Genomic DNA, 20,888 nt, shown 5'->3' with positions numbered 1-20,888 from the left:
CAAAAGACTGATCTCATATTTTAGGCTAGCCCCTTAGGTGTAGTTGCCAGAAGTCTTAACAGACAGGGTACATAAGTTGTGATGGCCGAGTGGTTAAGGCGTTGGATTCGAAATCCAATGGGGTCTCCCTGCACATGATCAAGTCCTGTTCACAACGTTCTATTTTAAGAAGAGAACTTCCAGAAACATATTAAAGTTTGTCACATATAGAAAGAGTTATTTTAATTCCATCCTCTTTGTCACTGATTAATTACATTAATAATAGTGGTTCCAGCTGTGCCCCTGGCTTACAGCTCTGAAAAGCGAGCAATATTTAGAGTATAAATCACTATAACTACAGCATCCCATTTGTCCAGACTTTTATTTTTCTCTTGATAAATACAAATCAGGTTGGTTGGACAACTTCTGCCCTTAGTAAATCTCTGCTTGCTGTCAATTATAATACTATTTTCTGTTACATACTCCTGTATATAGTCCCTTAAATGGACTCTGTCACCAGTTTATCAATTCCCAATTTCCTAACTAGCCTAATAGGTGCTGTGATGCTGATAACTACAGTGTGATTTGTTGTTTTTTGTTTTAAAAACGTTTATTTGCAAAGTTATGAGCATTTATTTATATATACTAATGTAGCTCTAATAGCCAAATAGGAGATGACTCCTTTTTACTCTGGGCAGCTAATGTTTTCTGTATGATGCTGTCCAATCAGCATACAACTTCTCCCCCTTCCCTATCCAGCAACACAGTGTGATAATATAGTACACTGCGTCCATTCCCGACTGTGTTTTCAACAGGTGATATATTCGGTTCTGTCACAGCTAGAACTGTGATTTTGGTGTCATATGAAAGAGTAGAATCCAGTCTTTCAAATGCCACCAAATCTGCTTTTTTAGGTGGCCCACAGCCCGAGATATGGCTGTTTGAATTGATCCCCCTTCCCTGTAGCTTGAGTTTCACAATGTGTGTGAAGCAGCTTCATGCTGATAGGACAGCATCAGATGCTGAGAGTCAGCTCCACCTCAGGAGAATTGCTGCTGTTACCTCCCAGATGTCTAATAAAGGCTAAATTACATATTTAGAAAATGCTCATAACTTTGCAAATAATAAACATTTTTTTACTACAAATCACCCTGTAGTTATAAGCAGCAAAGCACCTATTAGACTAGTTAGGAGTTAGGGACCTGATATACTGGTAACAGAATCCCTTTAAGAGCTCTTCAAAAGTTTTTCCCACAATGGATGTTAAGCTTACTGGTCTATAATTACTTTGTATTGAACTTACTACTTATAGAAAACTCAATGACATTCATGGGGTCTCTGTCACCAATGAAAAACCCGATAGATTTTTAATCGCCTATAAAGAATTTGATTCATCATATACTTTAGTTATGTAAACTTAAATAATAAACAAGTGAATAAACTAAAGCAACAAATAGCAAGGCACTGCTGAGATTTGAACTCAGGATCTCCTGTTTACTAGACAGGCGCTTTAACCAACTAAGCCACAGCACCAAAGCACTTTTCTTCTCACGGTGTCCTACCACACAGCTCAGTTCAGAGCAAAAGACTGATCTCATATTTTAGGCTAGCCCCTTAGGTGTAGTTGCCAGAAGTCTTAACAGACAGGGTACATAAGTTGTGATGGCCGAGTGGTTAAGGCGTTGGATTTGAAATCCAATGGGGTCTCCCTGCACATGATCAAGTCCTGTTCACAACGTTCTATTTTAAGAAGAGAACTTCCAGAAACATATTAAAGTTTGTCACATATAGAAAGAGTTATTTTAATTCCATCCTCTTTGTCACTGATTAATTACATTAATAATAGTGGTTCCAGCTGTGCCCCTGGCTTGCAGCTCTGAAAAGCGAGCAATATTTAGAGTATAAATCACTATAACTACAGCATCCCATTTGTCCAGACTTTTATTTTTCTCTTGATAAATACAAATCAGGTTGGTTGGACAACTTCTGCCCTTAGTAAATCTCTGCTTGCTGTCAATTATAATACTATTTTCTGTTACATACTCCTGTATATAGTCCCTTAAATGGACTCTGTCACCAGTTTATCAATTCCCAATTTCCTAACTAGCCTAATAGGTGCTGTCATGCTGATAACTACAGTGTGATTTGTTGTTTTTTGTTTTAAAAACGTTTATTTGCAAAGTTATGAGCATTTATTTATATATACTAATTTAGCTCTAATAGCCAAATAGGAGATGACTCCTTTTTACTCTGGGCAGCTAATGTTTTCTGTATGACGCTGTCCAATCAGCATACAACTTCTCCCCCTTCCCTGTCCAGCAACACAGTGTGATCATATAGTACACTGCGTCCATTCCCGACTGTGTTTCAACAGGTGATATCTTCGGTTCTGTCACAGCTAGAACTGTGATTTTGGTGTCATATGAAAGAGTAGAATCCAGTCTTTCAAATGCCACCAAATCTGCTTTTTTAGGTGGCCCACAGCCCAAGATATGGCTGTTTGAATTGATCCCCCTTCCCTGTAGCTTGAGTTTCACAATGTGTGTGAAGCAGCTTCATGCTGATAGGACAGCATCAGATGCTGAGAGTCAGCTCCACCTCAGGAGAATTGCTGCTGTTACCTCCCAGATGTCTAATAAAGGCTAAATTACATATTTAGAAAATGCTCATAACTTTGCAAATAATAAACATTTTTTTACTACAAATCACCCTGTAGTTATAAGCAGCAAAGCACCTATTAGACTAGTTAGGAGTTAGGGACCTGATATACTGGTAACAGAATCCCTTTAAGAGCTCTTCAAAAGTTTTTCCCACAATGGATGTTAAGCTTACTGGTCTATAATTACTTTGTATTGAACTTACTACTTATAGAAAACTCAATGACATTCATGGGGTCTCTGTCACCAATGAAAAACCCGATAGATTTTTAATCGCCTATAAAGAATTTGATTCATCATATACTTTAGTTATGTAAACTTAAATAATAAACAAGTGAATAAACTAAAGCAACAAATAGCAAGGCACTGCTGAGATTTGAACTCAGGATCTCCTGTTTACTAGACAGGCGCTTTAACCAACTAAGCCACAGCACCAAAGCACTTTTCTTCTCACGGTGTCCTACCACACAGCTCAGTTCAGAGCAAAAGACTGATCTCATATTTTAGGCTAGCCCCTTAGGTGTAGTTGCCAGAAGTCTTAACAGACAGGGTACATAAGTTGTGATGGCCGAGTGGTTAAGGCGTTGGATTTGAAATCCAATGGGGTCTCCCTGCACATGATCAAGTCCTGTTCACAACGTTCTATTTTAAGAAGAGAACTTCCAGAAACATATTAAAGTTTGTCACATATAGAAAGAGTTATTTTAATTCCATCCTCTTTGTCACTGATTAATTACATTAATAATAGTGGTTCCAGCTGTGCCCCTGGCTTGCAGCTCTGAAAAGCGAGCAATATTTAGAGTATAAATCACTATAACTACAGCATCCCATTTGTCCAGACTTTTATTTTTCTCTTGATAAATACAAATCAGGTTGGTTGGACAACTTCTGCCCTTAGTAAATCTCTGCTTGCTGTCAATTATAATACTATTTTCTGTTACATACTCCTGTATATAGTCCCTTAAATGGACTCTGTCACCAGTTTATCAATTCCCAATTTCCTAACTAGCCTAATAGGTGCTGTGATGCTGATAACTATAGTGTGATTTGTTGTTTTTTGTTTTAAAAACGTTTATTTGCAAAGTTATGAGCATTTATTTATATATACTAATGTAGCTCTAATAGCCAAATAGGAGATGACTCCTTTTTACTCTGGGCAGCTAATGTTTTCTGTATGACGCTGTCCAATCAGCATACAACTTCTCCCCCTTCCCTGTCCAGCAACACAGTGTGATCATATAGTACACTGCGTCCATTCCCGACTGTGTTTCAACAGGTGATATCTTCGGTTCTGTCACAGCTAGAACTGTGATTTTGGTGTCATATGAAAGAGTAGAATCCAGTCTTTCAAATGCCACCAAATCTGCTTTTTTAGGTGGCCCACAGCCCGAGATATGGCTGTTTGAATTTATCCCCCTTCCCTGTAGCTTGAGTTTCACAATGTGTGTGAAGCAGCTTCATGCTGATAGGACAGCATCAGATGCTGAGAGTCAGCTCCACCTCAGGAGAATTGCTGCTGTTACCTCCCAGATGTCTAATAAAGGCTAAATTACATATTTAGAAAATGCTCATAACTTTGCAAATAATAAACATTTTTTTACTACAAATCACCCTGTAGTTATCAGCAGCAAAGCACCTATTAGACTAGTTAGGAGTTAGGGACCTGATATACTGGTAACAGAGTCCCTTTAAGAGCTCTTCAAAAGTTTTTCCCACAATGGATGTTAAGCTTACTGGTCTATAATTACTTTGTATTGAACTTACTACTTATAGAAAACTCAATGACATTCATGGGGTCTCTGTCACCAATGAAAAACCCGATAGATTTTTAATCGCCTATAAAGAATTTGATTCATCATATACTTTAGTTATGTAAACTTAAATAATAAACAAGTGAATAAACTAAAGCAACAAATAGCAAGGCACTGCTGAGATTTGAACTCAGGATCTCCTGTTTACTAGACAGGCGCTTTAACCAACTAAGCCACAGCACCAAAGCACTTTTCTTCTCACGGTGTCCTACCACACAGCTCAGTTCAGAGCAAAAGACTGATCTCATATTTTAGGCTAGCCCCTTAGGTGTAGTTGCCAGAAGTCTTAACAGACAGGGTACATAAGTTGTGATGGCCGAGTGGTTAAGGCGTTGGATTCGAAATCCAATGGGGTCTCCCTGCACATGATCAAGTCCTGTTCACAACGTTCTATTTTAAGAAGAGAACTTCCAGAAACATATTAAAGTTTGTCACATATAGAAAGAGTTATTTTAATTCCATCCTCTTTGTCACTGATTAATTACATTAATAATAGTGGTTCCAGCTGTGCCCCTGGCTTACAGCTCTGAAAAGCGAGCAATATTTAGAGTATAAATCACTATAACTACAGCATCCCATTTGTCCAGACTTTTATTTTTCTCTTGATAAATACAAATCAGGTTGGTTGGACAACTTCTGCCCTTAGTAAATCTCTGCTTGCTGTCAATTATAATACTATTTTCTGTTACATACTCCTGTATATAGTCCCTTAAATGGACTCTGTCACCAGTTTATCAATTCCCAATTTCCTAACTAGCCTAATAGGTGCTGTGATGCTGATAACTACAGTGTGATTTGTTGTTTTTTGTTTTAAAAACGTTTATTTGCAAAGTTATGAGCATTTATTTATATATACTAATGTAGCTCTAATAGCCAAATAGGAGATGACTCCTTTTTACTCTGGGCAGCTAATGTTTTCTGTATGATGCTGTCCAATCAGCATACAACTTCTCCCCCTTCCCTATCCAGCAACACAGTGTGATAATATAGTACACTGCGTCCATTCCCGACTGTGTTTTCAACAGGTGATATATTCGGTTCTGTCACAGCTAGAACTGTGATTTTGGTGTCATATGAAAGAGTAGAATCCAGTCTTTCAAATGCCACCAAATCTGCTTTTTTAGGTGGCCCACAGCCCGAGATATGGCTGTTTGAATTGATCCCCCTTCCCTGTAGCTTGAGTTTCACAATGTGTGTGAAGCAGCTTCATGCTGATAGGACAGCATCAGATGCTGAGAGTCAGCTCCACCTCAGGAGAATTGCTGCTGTTACCTCCCAGATGTCTAATAAAGGCTAAATTACATATTTAGAAAATGCTCATAACTTTGCAAATAATAAACATTTTTTTACTACAAATCACCCTGTAGTTATCAGCAGCAAAGCACCTATTAGACTAGTTAGGAGTTAGGGACCTGATATACTGGTAACAGAGTCCCTTTAAGAGCTCTTCAAAAGTTTTTCCCACAATGGATGTTAAGCTTACTGGTCTATAATTACTTTGTATTGAACTTACTACTTATAGAAAACTCAATGACATTCATGGGGTCTCTGTCACCAATGAAAAACCCGATAGATTTTTAATCGCCTATAAAGAATTTGATTCATCATATACTTTAGTTATGTAAACTTAAATAATAAACAAGTGAATAAACTAAAGCAACAAATAGCAAGGCACTGCTGAGATTTGAACTCAGGATCTCCTGTTTACTAGACAGGCTCTTTAATCAACTAAGCCACAGCACCAAAGCACTTTTCTTCTCACGGTGTCCTACCACACAGCTCAGTTCAGAGCAAAAGACTGATCTCATATTTTAGGCTAGCCCCTTAGGTGTAGTTGCCAGAAGTCTTAACAGTCAGGGTACATAAGTTGTGATGGCCGAGTGGTTAAGGCGTTGGATTTGAAATCCAATGGGGTCTCCCTGCACAGGTTCAAGTCCTGTTCATAACGTTCTATTTTAAGAAGAGAACTTCCAGAAACATATTAAAGTTTGTCACCTATAGAAAGAGTTATTTCAATTCCATCCTCTTTGTCACTGATTAATTACATTAATAATAGTGTTTCCAGCTGTGCCCCTGGCTTACAACTCTGAAAAGCGAGCAATATTTAGAGTATAAATCACTATAACTACAGCATCCCATTTGTCCAGACTTTTATTTTTCTCTTGATAAATACAAATCAAGTTGGTTGGACAACTTCTGCCCTTAGTAAATCTCTGCTTGCTGTCAATTATAATACTATTTTCTGTCACATACTCCTGTATATAGTCCCTTAAATGGACTCTGTCACCAGTTTATCAATTCCCAATTTCCTAACTAGCCTAATAGGTGCTGTGATGCTGATAACTACAGTGTGATTTGTTGTTTTTTGTTTTAAAAACGTTTATTTGCAAAGATATGAGCATTTATTTATATATACTAATGTAGCTCTAATAGCCAAATAGGAGATGACTCCTTTTTACTCTGGGCAGCTAATGTTTTCTGTATGACGCTGTCCAATCAGCATACAACTTCTCCCCCTTCCCTGTCCAGCAACACAGTGTGATCATATAGTACACTGCGTCCATTCCCGACTGTGTTTCAACAGGTGATATCTTCGGTTCTGTCACAGCTAGAACTGTGATTTTGGTGTCATATGAAAGAGTAGAATCCAGTCTTTCAAATGCCACCAAATCTGCTTTTTTAGGTGGCCCACAGCCCGAGATATGGCTGTTTGAATTGATCCCCCTTCCCTGTAGCTTGAGTTTCACAATGTGTGTGAAGCAGCTTCATGCTGATAGGACAGCATCAGATGCTGAGAGTCAGCTCCACCTCAGGAGAATTGCTGCTGTTACCTCCCAGATGTCTAATAAAGGCTAAATTACATATTTAGAAAATGCTCATAACTTTGCAAATAATAAACATTTTTTTACTACAAATCACCCTGTAGTTATAAGCAGCAAAGCACCTATTAGACTAGTTAGGAGTTAGGGACCTGATATACTGGTAACAGAATCCCTTTAAGAGCTCTTCAAAAGTTTTTCCCACAATGGATGTTAAGCTTACTGGTCTATAATTACTTTGTATTGAACTTACTACTTATAGAAAACTCAATGACATTCATGGGGTCTCTGTCACCAATGAAAAACCCGATAGATTTTTAATCGCCTATAAAGAATTTGATTCATCATATACTTTAGTTATGTAAACTTAAATAATAAACAAGTGAATAAACTAAAGCAACAAATAGCAAGGCACTGCTGAGATTTGAACTCAGGATCTCCTGTTTACTAGACAGGCGCTTTAACCAACTAAGTCACAGCACCAAAGCACTTTTCTTCTCATGGTGTCCTACCACACAGCTCAGTTCAGAGCAAAAGACTGATCTCATATTTTAGGCTAGCCCCTTAGGTGTAGTTGCCAGAAGTCTTAACAGACAGGGTACATAAGTTGTGATGGCCGAGTGGTTAAGGCGTTGGATTTGAAATCCAATGGGGTCTCCCTGCACATGATCAAGTCCTGTTCACAACGTTCTATTTTAAGAAGAGAACTTCCAGAAACATATTAAAGTTTGTCACATATAGAAAGAGTTATTTTAATTCCATCCTCTTTGTCACTGATTAATTACATTAATAATAGTGGTTCCAGCTGTGCCCCTGGCTTGCAGCTCTGAAAAGCGAGCAATATTTAGAGTATAAATCACTATAACTACAGCATCCCATTTGTCCAGACTTTTATTTTTCTCTTGATAAATACAAATCAGGTTGGTTGGACAACTTCTGCCCTTAGTAAATCTCTGCTTGCTGTCAATTATAATACTATTTTCTGTTACATACTCCTGTATATAGTCCCTTAAATGGACTCTGTCACCAGTTTATCAATTCCCAATTTCCTAACTAGCCTAATAGGTGCTGTGATGCTGATAACTACAGTGTGATTTGTTGTTTTTTGTTTTAAAAACGTTTATTTGCAAAGTTATGAGCATTTATTTATATATACTAATGTAGCTCTAATAGCCAAATAGGAGATGACTCCTTTTTACTCTGGGCAGCTAATGTTTTCTGTATGACGCTGTCCAATCAGCATACAACTTCTCCCCCTTCCCTGTCCAGCAACACAGTGTGATCATATAGTACACTGCGTCCATTCCCGACTGTGTTTCAACAGGTGATATCTTCGGTTCTGTCACAGCTAGAACTGTGATTTTGGTGTCATATGAAAGAGTAGAATCCAGTCTTTCAAATGCCACCAAATCTGCTTTTTTAGGTGGCCCACAGCCCGAGATATGGCTGTTTGAATTGATCCCCCTTCCCTGTAGCTTGAGTTTCACAATGTGTGTGAAGCAGCTTCATGCTGATAGGACAGCATCAGATGCTGAGAGTCAGCTCCACCTCAGGAGAATTGCTGCTGTTACCTCCCAGATGTCTAATAAAGGCTAAATTACATATTTAGAAAATGCTCATAACTTTGCAAATAATAAACATTTTTTTACTACAAATCACCCTGTAGTTATAAGCAGCAAAGCACCTATTAGACTAGTTAGGAGTTAGGGACCTGATATACTGGTAACAGAATCCCTTTAAGAGCTCTTCAAAAGTTTTTCCCACAATGGATGTTAAGCTTACTGGTCTATAATTACTTTGTATTGAACTTACTACTTATAGAAAACTCAATGACATTCATGGGGTCTCTGTCACCAATGAAAAACCCGATAGATTTTTAATCGCCTATAAAGAATTTGATTCATCATATACTTTAGTTATGTAAACTTAAATAATAAACAAGTGAATAAACTAAAGCAACAAATAGCAAGGCACTGCTGAGATTTGAACTCAGGATCTCCTGTTTACTAGACAGGCGCTTTAACCAACTAAGTCACAGCACCAAAGCACTTTTCTTCTCATGGTGTCCTACCACACAGCTCAGTTCAGAGCAAAAGACTGATCTCATATTTTAGGCTAGCCCCTTAGGTGTAGTTGCCAGAAGTCTTAACAGACAGGGTACATAAGTTGTGATGGCCGAGTGGTTAAGGCGTTGGATTTGAAATCCAATGGGGTCTCCCTGCACATGATCAAGTCCTGTTCACAACGTTCTATTTTAAGAAGAGAACTTCCAGAAACATATTAAAGTTTGTCACATATAGAAAGAGTTATTTTAATTCCATCCTCTTTGTCACTGATTAATTACATTAATAATAGTGGTTCCAGCTGTGCCCCTGGCTTGCAGCTCTGAAAAGCGAGCAATATTTAGAGTATAAATCACTATAACTACAGCATCCCATTTGTCCAGACTTTTATTTTTCTCTTGATAAATACAAATCAGGTTGGTTGGACAACTTCTGCCCTTAGTAAATCTCTGCTTGCTGTCAATTATAATACTATTTTCTGTTACATACTCCTGTATATAGTCCCTTAAATGGACTCTGTCACCAGTTTATCAATTCCCAATTTCCTAACTAGCCTAATAGGTGCTGTGATGCTGATAACTACAGTGTGATTTGTTGTTTTTTGTTTTAAAAACGTTTATTTGCAAAGTTATGAGCATTTATTTATATATACTAATGTAGCTCTAATAGCCAAATAGGAGATGACTCCTTTTTACTCTGGGCAGCTAATGTTTTCTGTATGACGCTGTCCAATCAGCATACAACTTCTCCCCCTTCCCTGTCCAGCAACACAGTGTGATCATATAGTACACTGCGTCCATTCCCGACTGTGTTTCAACAGGTGATATCTTCGGTTCTGTCACAGCTAGAACTGTGATTTTGGTGTCATATGAAAGAGTAGAATCCAGTCTTTCAAATGCCACCAAATCTGCTTTTTTAGGTGGCCCACAGCCCGAGATATGGCTGTTTGAATTGATCCCCCTTCCCTGTAGCTTGAGTTTCACAATGTGTGTGAAGCAGCTTCATGCTGATAGGACAGCATCAGATGCTGAGAGTCAGCTCCACCTCAGGAGAATTGCTGCTGTTACCTCCCAGATGTCTAATAAAGGCTAAATTACATATTTAGAAAATGCTCATAACTTTGCAAATAATAAACATTTTTTTACTACAAATCACCCTGTAGTTATAAGCAGCAAAGCACCTATTAGACTAGTTAGGAGTTAGGGACCTGATATACTGGTAACAGAATCCCTTTAAGAGCTCTTCAAAAGTTTTTCCCACAATGGATGTTAAGCTTACTGGTCTATAATTACTTTGTATTGAACTTACTACTTATAGAAAACTCAATGACATTCATGGGGTCTCTGTCACCAATGAAAAACCCGATAGATTTTTAATCGCCTATAAAGAATTTGATTCATCATATACTTTAGTTATGTAAACTTAAATAATAAACAAGTGAATAAACTAAAGCAACAAATAGCAAGGCACTGCTGAGATTTGAACTCAGGATCTCCTGTTTACTAGACAGGCGCTTTAACCAACTAAGCCACAGCACCAAAGCACTTTTCTTCTCACGGTGTCCTACCACACAGCTCAGTTCAGAGCAAAAGACTGATCTCATATTTTAGGCTAGCCCCTTAGGTGTAGTTGCCAGAAGTCTTAACAGACAGGGTACATAAGTTGTGATGGCCGAGTGGTTAAGGCGTTGGATTTGAAATCCAATGGGGTCTCCCTGCACATGATCAAGTCCTGTTCACAACGTTCTATTTTAAGAAGAGAACTTCCAGAAACATATTAAAGTTTGTCACATATAGAAAGAGTTATTTTAATTCCATCCTCTTTGTCACTGATTAATTACATTAATAATAGTGGTTCCAGCTGTGCCCCTGGCTTACAGCTCTGAAAAGCGAGCAATATTTAGAGTATAAATCACTATAACTACAGCATCCCATTTGTCCAGACTTTTATTTTTCTCTTGATAAATACAAATCAGGTTGGTTGGACAACTTCTGCCCTTAGTAAATCTCTGCTTGCTGTCAATTATAATACTATTTTCTGTTACATACTCCTGTATATAGTCCCTTAAATGGACTCTGTCACCAGTTTATCAATTCCCAATTTCCTAACTAGCCTAATAGGTGCTGTGATGCTGATAACTACAGTGTGATTTGTTGTTTTTTGTTTTAAAAACGTTTATTTGCAAAGTTATGAGCATTTATTTATATATACTAATGTAGCTCTAATAGCCAAATAGGAGATGACTCCTTTTTACTCTGGGCAGCTAATGTTTTCTGTATGATGCTGTCCAATCAGCATACAACTTCTCCCCCTTCCCTATCCAGCAACACAGTGTGATAATATAGTACACTGCGTCCATTCCCGACTGTGTTTTCAACAGGTGATATATTCGGTTCTGTCACAGCTAGAACTGTGATTTTGGTGTCATATGAAAGAGTAGAATCCAGTCTTTCAAATGCCACCAAATCTGCTTTTTTAGGTGGCCCACAGCCCGAGATATGGCTGTTTGAATTGATCCCCCTTCCCTGTAGCTTGAGTTTCACAATGTGTGTGAAGCAGCTTCATGCTGATAGGACAGCATCAGATGCTGAGAGTCAGCTCCACCTCAGGAGAATTGCTGCTGTTACCTCCCAGATGTCTAATAAAGGCTAAATTACATATTTAGAAAATGCTCATAACTTTGCAAATAATAAACATTTTTTTACTACAAATCACCCTGTAGTTATCAGCAGCAAAGCACCTATTAGACTAGTTAGGAGTTAGGGACCTGATATACTGGTAACAGAGTCCCTTTAAGAGCTCTTCAAAAGTTTTTCCCACAATGGATGTTAAGCTTACTGGTCTATAATTACTTTGTATTGAACTTACTACTTATAGAAAACTCAATGACATTCATGGGGTCTCTGTCACCAATGAAAAACCCGATAGATTTTTAATCGCCTATAAAGAATTTGATTCATCATATACTTTAGTTATGTAAACTTAAATAATAAACAAGTGAATAAACTAAAGCAACAAATAGCAAGGCACTGCTGAGATTTGAACTCAGGATCTCCTGTTTACTAGACAGGCGCTTTAACCAACTAAGCCACAGCACCAAAGCACTTTTCTTCTCACGGTGTCCTACCACACAGCTCAGTTCAGAGCAAAAGACTGATCTCATATTTTAGGCTAGCCCCTTAGGTGTAGTTGCCAGAAGTCTTAACAGACAGGGTACATAAGTTGTGATGGCCGAGTGGTTAAGGCGTTGGATTCGAAATCCAATGGGGTCTCCCTGCACATGATCAAGTCCTGTTCACAACGTTCTATTTTAAGAAGAGAACTTCCAGAAACATATTAAAGTTTGTCACATATAGAAAGAGTTATTTTAATTCCATCCTCTTTGTCACTGATTAATTACATTAATAATAGTGGTTCCAGCTGTGCCCCTGGCTTACAGCTCTGAAAAGCGAGCAATATTTAGAGTATAAATCACTATAACTACAGCATCCCATTTGTCCAGACTTTTATTTTTCTCTTGATAAATACAAATCAGGTTGGTTGGACAACTTCTGCCCTTAGTAAATCTCTGCTTGCTGTCAATTATAATACTATTTTCTGTTACATACTCCTGTATATAGTCCCTTAAATGGACTCTGTCACCAGTTTATCAATTCCCAATTTCCTAACTAGCCTAATAGGTGCTGTGATGCTGATAACTACAGTGTGATTTGTTGTTTTTTGTTTTAAAAACGTTTATTTGCAAAGTTATGAGCATTTATTTATATATACTAATGTAGCTCTAATAGCCAAATAGGAGATGACTCCTTTTTACTCTGGGCAGCTAATGTTTTCTGTATGACGCTGTCCAATCAGCATACAACTTCTCCCCCTTCCCTGTCCAGCAACACAGTGTGATCATATAGTACACTGCGTCCATTCCCGACTGTGTTTCAACAGGTGATATCTTCGGTTCTGTCACAGCTAGAACTGTGATTTTGGTGTCATATGAAATAGTAGAATCCAGTCTTTCAAATGCCACCAAATCTGCTTTTTTAGGTGGCCCACAGCCCGAGATATGGCTGTTTGAATTGATCCCCCTTCCCTGTAGCTTGAGTTTCACAATGTGTGTGAAGCAGCTTCATGCTGATAGGACAGCATCAGATGCTGAGAGTCAGCTCCACCTCAGGAGAATTGCTGCTGTTACCTCCCAGATGTCTAATAAAGGCTAAATTATATATTTAGAAAATGCTCATAACTTTGCAAATAATAAACATTTTTTTACTACAAATCACCCTGTAGTTATCAGCAGCAAAGCACCTATTAGACTAGTTAGGAGTTAGGGACCTGATATACTGGTAACAGAGTCCCTTTAAGAGCTCTTCAAAAGTTTTTCCCACAATGGATGTTAAGCTTACTGGTCTATAATTACTTTGTATTGAACTTACTACTTATAGAAAACTCAATGACATTCATGGGGTCTCTGTCACCAATGAAAAACCCGATAGATTTTTAATCGCCTATAAAGAATTTGATTCATCATATACTTTAGTTATGTAAACTTAAATAATAAACAAGTGAATAAACTAAAGCAACAAATAGCAAGGCACTGCTGAGATTTGAACTCAGGATCTCCTGTTTACTAGACAGGCGCTTTAACCAACTAAGCCACAGCACCAAAGCACTTTTCTTCTCACGGTGTACTACCACACAGCTCAGTTCAGAGCAAAAGACTGATCTCATATTTTAGGCTAGCCCCTTAGGTGTAGTTGCCAGAAGTCTTAACAGACAGGGTACATAAGTTGTGATGGCCGAGTGGTTAAGGCGTTGGATTTGAAATCCAATGGGGTCTCCCTGCACGTGATCAAGTCCTGTTCACAACGTTCTATTTTAAGAAGAGAACTTCCAGAAACATATTAAAGTTTGTCACATATAGAAAGAGTTATTTTAATTCCATCCTCTTTGTCACTGATTAATTACATTAATAATAGTGGTTCCAGCTGTGCCCCTGGCTTACAGCTCTGAAAAGCGAGCAATATTTAGAGTATAAATCACTATAACTACAGCATCCCATTTGTCCAGACTTTTATTTTTCTCTTGATAAATACAAATCAGGTTGGTTGGACAACTTCTGCCCTTAGTAAATCTCTGCTTGCTGTCAATTATAATACTATTTTCTGTTACATACTCCTGTATATAGTCCCTTAAATGGACTCTGTCACCAGTTTATCAATTCCCAATTTCCTAACTAGCCTAATAGGTGCTGTGATGCTGATAACTACAGTGTGATTTGTTGTTTTTTGTTTTAAAAACGTTTATTTGCAAAGTTATGAGCATTTATTTATATATACTAATGTAGCTCTAATAGCCAAATAGGAGATGACTCCTTTTTACTCTGGGCAGCTAATGTTTTCTGTATGACGCTGTCCAATCAGCATACAACTTCTCCCCCTTCCCTGTCCAGCAACACAGTGTGATCATATAGTACACTGCGTCCATTCCCGACTGTGTTTCAACAGGTGATATCTTCGGTTCTGTCACAGCTAGAACTGTGATTTTGGTGTCATATGAAATAGTAGAATCCAGTCTTTCAAATGCCACCAAATCTGCTTTTTTAGGTGGCCCACAGCCCGAGATATGGCTGTTTGAATTGATCCCCCTTCCCTGTAGCTTGAGTTTCACAATGTGTGTGAAGCAGCTTCATGCTGATAGGACAGCATCAGATGCTGAGAGTCAGCTCCACCTCAGGAGAATTGCTGCTGTTACCTCCCAGATGTCTAATAAAGGCTAAATTATATATTTAGAAAATGCTCATAACTTTGCAAATAATAAACATTTTTTTACTACAAATCACCCTGTAGTTATCAGCAGCAAAGCACCTATTAGACTAGTTAGGAGTTAGGGACCTGATATACTGGTAACAGAGTCCCTTTAAGAGCTCTTCAAAAGTTTTTCCCACAATGGATGTTAAGCTTACTGGTCTATAATTACTTTGTATTGAACTTACTACTTATAGAAAACTCAATGACATTCATGGGGTCTCTGTCACCAATGAAAAACCCGATAGATTTTTAATCGCCTATAAAGAATTTGATTCATCATATACTTTAGTTATGTAAACTTAAATAATAAACAAGTGAATAAACTAAAGCAACAAATAGCAAGGCACTGCTGAGATTTGAACTCAGGATCTCCTGTTTACTAGACAGGCGCTTTAACCAACTAAGCCACAGCACCAAAGCACTTTTCTTCTCACGGTGTACTACCACACAGCTCAGTTCAGAGCAAAAGACTGATCTCATATTTTAGGCTAGCCCCTTAGGTGTAGTTGCCAGAAGTCTTAACAGACAGGGTACATAAGTTGTGATGGCCGAGTGGTTAAGGCGTTGGATTTGAAATCCAATGGGGTCTCCCTGCACGTGATCAAGTCCTGTTCACAACGTTCTATTTTAAGAAGAGAACTTCCAGAAACATATTAAAGTTTGTCACATATAGAAAGAGTTATTTTAATTCCATCCTCTTTGTCACTGATTAATTACATTAATAATAGTGGTTCCAGCTGTGCCCCTGGCTTACAGCTCTGAAAAGCGAGCAATATTTAGAGTATAAATCACTATAACTACAGCATCCCATTTGTCCAGACTTTTATTTTTCTCTTGATAAATACAAATCAGGTTGGTTGGACAACTTCTGCCCTTAGTAAATCTCTGCTTGCTGTCAATTATAATACTATTTTCTGTTACATACTCCTGTATATAGTCCCTTAAATGGACTCTGTCACCAGTTTATCAATTCCCAATTTCCTAACTAGCCTAATAGGCGCTCTGATGCTGATAACTACAGTGTGATTTGTTGTTTTTTGTTTTAAAAACGTTTATTTGCAAAGTTATGAGCATTTATTTATATATACTAATGTAGCTCTAATAGCCAAATAGGAGATGACTCCTTTTTACTCTGGGCAGCTAATGTTTTCTGTATGACGCTGTCCAATCAGCATACAACTTCTCCCCCTTCCCTGTCCAGCAACACAGTGTGATCATATAGTACACTGCGTCCATTCCCGACTGTGTTTCAACAGGTGATATCTTCGGTTCTGTCACAGCTAGAACTGTGATTTTGGTGTCATATGAAAGAGTAGAATCCAGTCTTTCAAATGCCACCAAATCTGCTTTTTTAGGTGGCCCACAGCCCGAGATATGGCTGTTTGAATTTATCCCCCTTCCCTGTAGCTTGAGTTTCACAATGTGTGTGAAGCAGCTTCATGCTGATAGGACAGCATCAGATGCTGAGAGTCAGCTCCACCTCAGGAGAATTGCTGCTGTTACCTCCCAGATGTCTAATAAAGGCTAAATTACATATTTAGAAAATGCTCATAACTTTGCAAATAATAAACATTTTTTTACTACAAATCACCCTGTAGTTATCAGCAGCAAAGCACCTATTAGACTAGTTAGGAGTTAGGGACCTGATATACTGGTAACAGAGTCCCTTTAAGAGCTCTTCAAAAGTTTTTCCCACAATGGATGTTAAGCTTACTGGTCTATAATTACTTTGTATTGAACTTACTACTTATAGAAAACTCAATGACATTCATGGGGTCTCTGTCACCAATGAAAAACCCGATAGATTTTTAATCGCCTATAAAGAATTTGATTCATCATATACTTTAGTTATGTAAACTTAAATAATAAACAAGTGAATAAACTAAAGCAACAAATAGCAAGGCACTGCTGAGATTTGAACTCAGGATCTCCTGTTTACTAGACAGGCGCTTTAACCAACTAAGCCACAGCACCAAAGCACTTTTCTTCTCACGGTGTACTACCACACAGCTCAGTTCAGAGCAAAAGACTGATCTCATATTTTAGGCTAGCCCCTTAGGTGTAGTTGCCAGAAGTCTTAACAGACAGGGTACATAAGTTGTGATGGCCGAGTGGTTAAGGCGTTGGATTTGAAATCCAATGGGGTCTCCCTGCACGTGATCAAGTCCTGTTCACAACGTTCTATTTTAAGAAGAGAACTTCCAGAAACATATTAAAGTTTGTCACATATAGAAAGAGTTATTTTAATTCCATCCTCTTTGTCACTGATTAATTACATTAATAATAGTGGTTCCAGCTGTGCCCCTGGCTTATAGCTCTGAAAAGCGAGCAATATTTAGAGTATAAATCACTATAACTACAGCATCCCATTTGTCCAGACTTTTATTTTTCTCTTGATAAATACAAATCAGGTTGGTTGGACAACTTCTGCCCTTAGTAAATCTCTGCTTGCTGTCAATTATAATACTATTTTCTGTTACATACTCCTGTATATAGTCCCTTAAATGGACTCTGTCACCAGTTTATCAATTCCCAATTTCCTAACTAGCCTAATAGGCGCTCTGATGCTGATAACTACAGTGTGATTTGTTGTTTTTTTGTTTTAAAAACGTTTATTTGCAAAGTTATGAGCATTTATTTATATATACTAATGTAGCTCTAATAGCCAAATAGGAGATGACTCCTTTTTACTCTGGGCAGCTAATGTTTTCTGTATGATGCTGTCCAATCAGCATACAACTTCTCCCCCTTCCCTGTCCAGCAACACAGTGTGATCATATAGTACACTGCGTCCATTCCCGACTGTGTTTTCAACAGGTGATATCTTCGGTTCTGTCACAGCTAGAACTGTGATTTTGGTGTCATATGAAAGAGTAGAATCCAGTCTTTCAAATGCCACCAAATCTGCTTTTTTAGGTGGCCCACAGCCCGAGATATGGCTGTTTGAATTGATCCCCCTTCCCTGTAGCTTGAGTTTCACAATGTGTGTGAAGCAGCTTCATGCTGATAGGACAGCATCAGATGCTGAGAGTCAGCTCCACCTCAGGAGAATTGCTGCTGTTACCTCCCAGATGTCTAATAAAGGCTAAATTACATATTTAGAAAATGCTCATAACTTTGCAAATAATAAACATTTTTTTACTACAAATCACCCTGTAGTTATCAGCAGCAAAGCACCTATTAGACTAGTTAGGAGTTAGGGACCTGATATACTGGTAACAGAGTCCCTTTAAGAGCTCTTCAAAAGTTTTTCCCACAATGGATGTTAAGCTTACTGGTCTATAATTACTTTGTATTGAACTTACTACTTATAGAAAACTCAATGACATTCATGGGGTCTCTGTCACCAATGAAAAACCCGATAGATTTTTAATCGCCTATAAAGAATTTGATTCATCATATACTTTAGTTATGTAAACTTAAATAATAAACAAGTGAATAAACTAAAGCAACAAATAGCAAGGCACTGCTGAGATTTGAACTCAGGATCTCCTGTTTACTAGACAGGCGCTTTAACCAACTAAGCCACAGCACCAAAGCACTTTTCTTCTCACGGTGTCCTACCACACAGCTCAGTTCAGAGCAAAAGACTGATCTCATATTTTAGGCTAGCCCCTTAGGTGTAGTTGCCAGAAGTCTTAACAGACAGGGTACATAAGTTGTGATGGCCGAGTGGTTAAGGCGTTGGATTTGAAATCCAATGGGGTCTCCCTGCACATGATCAAGTCCTGTTCACAACGTTCTATTTTAAGAAGAGAACTTCCAGAAACATATTAAAGTTTGTCACATATAGAAAGAGTTATTTTAATTCCATCCTCTTTGTCACTGATTAATTACATTAATAATAGTGGTTCCAGCTGTGCCCCTGGCTTACAGCTCTGAAAAGCGAGCAATATTTAGAGTATAAATCACTATAACTACAGCATCCCATTTGTCCAGACTTTTATTTTTCTCTTGATAAATACAAATCAGGTTGGTTGGACAACTTCTGCCCTTAGTAAATCTCTGCTTGCTGTCAATTATAATACTATTTTCTGTTACATACTCCTGTATATAGTCCCTTAAATGGACTCTGTCACCAGTTTATCAATTCCCAATTTCCTAACTAGCCTAATAGGCGCTCTGATGCTGATAACTACAGTGTGATTTGTTGTTTTTTTGTTTTAAAAACGTTTATTTGCAAAGTTATGAGCATTTATTTATATATACTAATGTAGCTCTAATAGCCAAATAGGAGATGACTCCTTTTTACTCTGGGCAGCTAATGTTTTCTGTATGATGCTGTCCAATCAGCATACAACTTCTCCCCCTTCCCTGTCCAGCAACACAGTGTGATCATATAGTACACTGCGTCCATTCCCGACTGTGTTTTCAACAGGTGATATCTTCGGTTCTGTCACAGCTAGAACTGTGATTTTGGTGTCATATGAAAGAGTAGAATCCAGTCTTTCAAATGCCACCAAATCTGCTTTTTTAGGTGGCCCACAGCCCGAGATATGGCTGTTTGAATTGATCCCCCTTCCCTGTAGCTTGAGTTTCACAATGTGTGTGAAGCAGCTTCATGCTGATAGGACAGCATCAGATGCTGAGAGTCAGCTCCACCTCAGGAGAATTGCTGCTGTTACCTCCCAGATGTCTAATAAAGGCTAAATTACATATTTAGAAAATGCTCATAACTTTGCAAATAATAAACATTTTTTTACTACAAATCACCCTGTAGTTATCAGCAGCATAGCACCTATTAGACTAGTTAGGAGTTAGGGACCTGATATACTGGTAACAGAGTCCCTTTAAGAGCTCTTCAAAAGTTTTTCCCACAATGGATGTTAAGCTTACTGGTCTATAATTACTTTGTATTGAACTTACTACTTATAGAAAACTCAATGACATTCATGGGGTCTCTGTCACCAATGAAAAACCCGATAGATTTTTAATCGCCTATAAAGAATTTGATTCATCATATACTTTAGTTATGTAAACTTAAATAATAAACAAGTGAATAAACTAAAGCAACAAATAGCAAGGCACTGCTGAGATTTGAACTCAGGATCTCCTGTTTACTAGACAGGCGCTTTAACCAACTAAGCCACAGCACCAAAGCACTTTTCTTCTCACGGTGTCCTACCACACAGCTCAGTTCAGAGCAAAAGACTGATCTCATATTTTAGGCTAGCCCCTTAGGTGTAGTTGCCAGAAGTCTTAACAGACAGGGTACATAAGTTGTGATGGCCGAGTGGTTAAGGCGTTGGATTTGAAATCCAATGGGGTCTCCCTGCACATGATCAAGTCCTGTTCACAACGTTCTATTTTAAGAAGAGAACTTCCAGAAACATATTAAAGTTTGTCACATATAGAAAGAGTTATTTTAATTCCATCCTCTTTGTCACTGATTAATTACATTAATAATAGTGGTTCCAGCTGTGCCCCTGGCTTACAGCTCTGAAAAGCGAGCAATATTTAGAGTATAAATCACTATAACTACAGCATCCCATTTGTCCAGACTTTTATTTTTCTCTTGATAAATACAAATCAGGTTGGTTGGACAACTTCTGCCCTTAGTAAATCTCTGCTTGCTGTCAATTATAATACTATTTTCTGTTACATACTCCTGTATATAGTCCCTTAAATGGACTCTGTCACCAGTTTATCAATTCCCAATTTCCTAACTAGCCTAATAGGCGCTCTGATGCTGATAACTACAGTGTGATTTGTTGTTTTTTGTTTTAAAAACGTTTATTTGCAAAGTTATGAGCATTTA

General features: G+C 38.0%; 14 non-coding genes across 14 annotated transcripts; 4 read left to right on the top strand and 10 right to left on the bottom strand.

Moving 5' to 3' along the window:
* Positions 1-75: 75 nt before the first annotated feature.
* Positions 76-157, top strand: TRNAS-CGA (transfer RNA serine (anticodon CGA)). The gene has a single exon. It is a non-coding gene; the product is annotated as a tRNA-Ser (tRNA).
* Positions 158-1,438: 1,281 nt separating this feature from the next.
* Positions 1,439-1,512, bottom strand: TRNAT-AGU (transfer RNA threonine (anticodon AGU)). Its single transcript has one exon. It is a non-coding gene; the product is annotated as a tRNA-Thr (tRNA).
* Positions 1,513-2,997: 1,485 nt separating this feature from the next.
* On the bottom strand, positions 2,998-3,071 carry TRNAT-AGU (transfer RNA threonine (anticodon AGU)). Its single transcript has one exon. It is a non-coding gene; the product is annotated as a tRNA-Thr (tRNA).
* A 1,485-nt stretch (positions 3,072-4,556) lies between these two features.
* Positions 4,557-4,630, bottom strand: TRNAT-AGU (transfer RNA threonine (anticodon AGU)). The gene has a single exon. It is a non-coding gene; the product is annotated as a tRNA-Thr (tRNA).
* Positions 4,631-4,753: 123 nt separating this feature from the next.
* On the top strand, positions 4,754-4,835 carry TRNAS-CGA (transfer RNA serine (anticodon CGA)). The gene has a single exon. It is a non-coding gene; the product is annotated as a tRNA-Ser (tRNA).
* A 1,478-nt stretch (positions 4,836-6,313) lies between these two features.
* TRNAS-UGA (transfer RNA serine (anticodon UGA)) lies at positions 6,314-6,395 on the top strand. The gene has a single exon. It is a non-coding gene; the product is annotated as a tRNA-Ser (tRNA).
* Positions 6,396-10,793: 4,398 nt separating this feature from the next.
* TRNAT-AGU (transfer RNA threonine (anticodon AGU)) lies at positions 10,794-10,867 on the bottom strand. The gene has a single exon. It is a non-coding gene; the product is annotated as a tRNA-Thr (tRNA).
* A 1,486-nt stretch (positions 10,868-12,353) lies between these two features.
* TRNAT-AGU (transfer RNA threonine (anticodon AGU)) lies at positions 12,354-12,427 on the bottom strand. Its single transcript has one exon. It is a non-coding gene; the product is annotated as a tRNA-Thr (tRNA).
* A 123-nt stretch (positions 12,428-12,550) lies between these two features.
* TRNAS-CGA (transfer RNA serine (anticodon CGA)) lies at positions 12,551-12,632 on the top strand. Its single transcript has one exon. It is a non-coding gene; the product is annotated as a tRNA-Ser (tRNA).
* A 1,280-nt stretch (positions 12,633-13,912) lies between these two features.
* On the bottom strand, positions 13,913-13,986 carry TRNAT-AGU (transfer RNA threonine (anticodon AGU)). Its single transcript has one exon. It is a non-coding gene; the product is annotated as a tRNA-Thr (tRNA).
* Positions 13,987-15,471: 1,485 nt separating this feature from the next.
* On the bottom strand, positions 15,472-15,545 carry TRNAT-AGU (transfer RNA threonine (anticodon AGU)). The gene has a single exon. It is a non-coding gene; the product is annotated as a tRNA-Thr (tRNA).
* A 1,485-nt stretch (positions 15,546-17,030) lies between these two features.
* TRNAT-AGU (transfer RNA threonine (anticodon AGU)) lies at positions 17,031-17,104 on the bottom strand. Its single transcript has one exon. It is a non-coding gene; the product is annotated as a tRNA-Thr (tRNA).
* Positions 17,105-18,591: 1,487 nt separating this feature from the next.
* On the bottom strand, positions 18,592-18,665 carry TRNAT-AGU (transfer RNA threonine (anticodon AGU)). Its single transcript has one exon. It is a non-coding gene; the product is annotated as a tRNA-Thr (tRNA).
* Positions 18,666-20,152: 1,487 nt separating this feature from the next.
* Positions 20,153-20,226, bottom strand: TRNAT-AGU (transfer RNA threonine (anticodon AGU)). Its single transcript has one exon. It is a non-coding gene; the product is annotated as a tRNA-Thr (tRNA).
* Positions 20,227-20,888: the final 662 nt, after the last annotated feature.

This window comes from Rhinoderma darwinii (assembly GCF_050947455.1).
Source record: "Rhinoderma darwinii isolate aRhiDar2 chromosome 3 unlocalized genomic scaffold, aRhiDar2.hap1 SUPER_3_unloc_13, whole genome shotgun sequence".
Taxonomy (NCBI): domain Eukaryota; kingdom Metazoa; phylum Chordata; class Amphibia; order Anura; family Rhinodermatidae; genus Rhinoderma; species Rhinoderma darwinii.
Note: the sequence above shows the minus strand (reverse complement) of the source record. Positions and strands in the feature narration are given on the sequence as shown.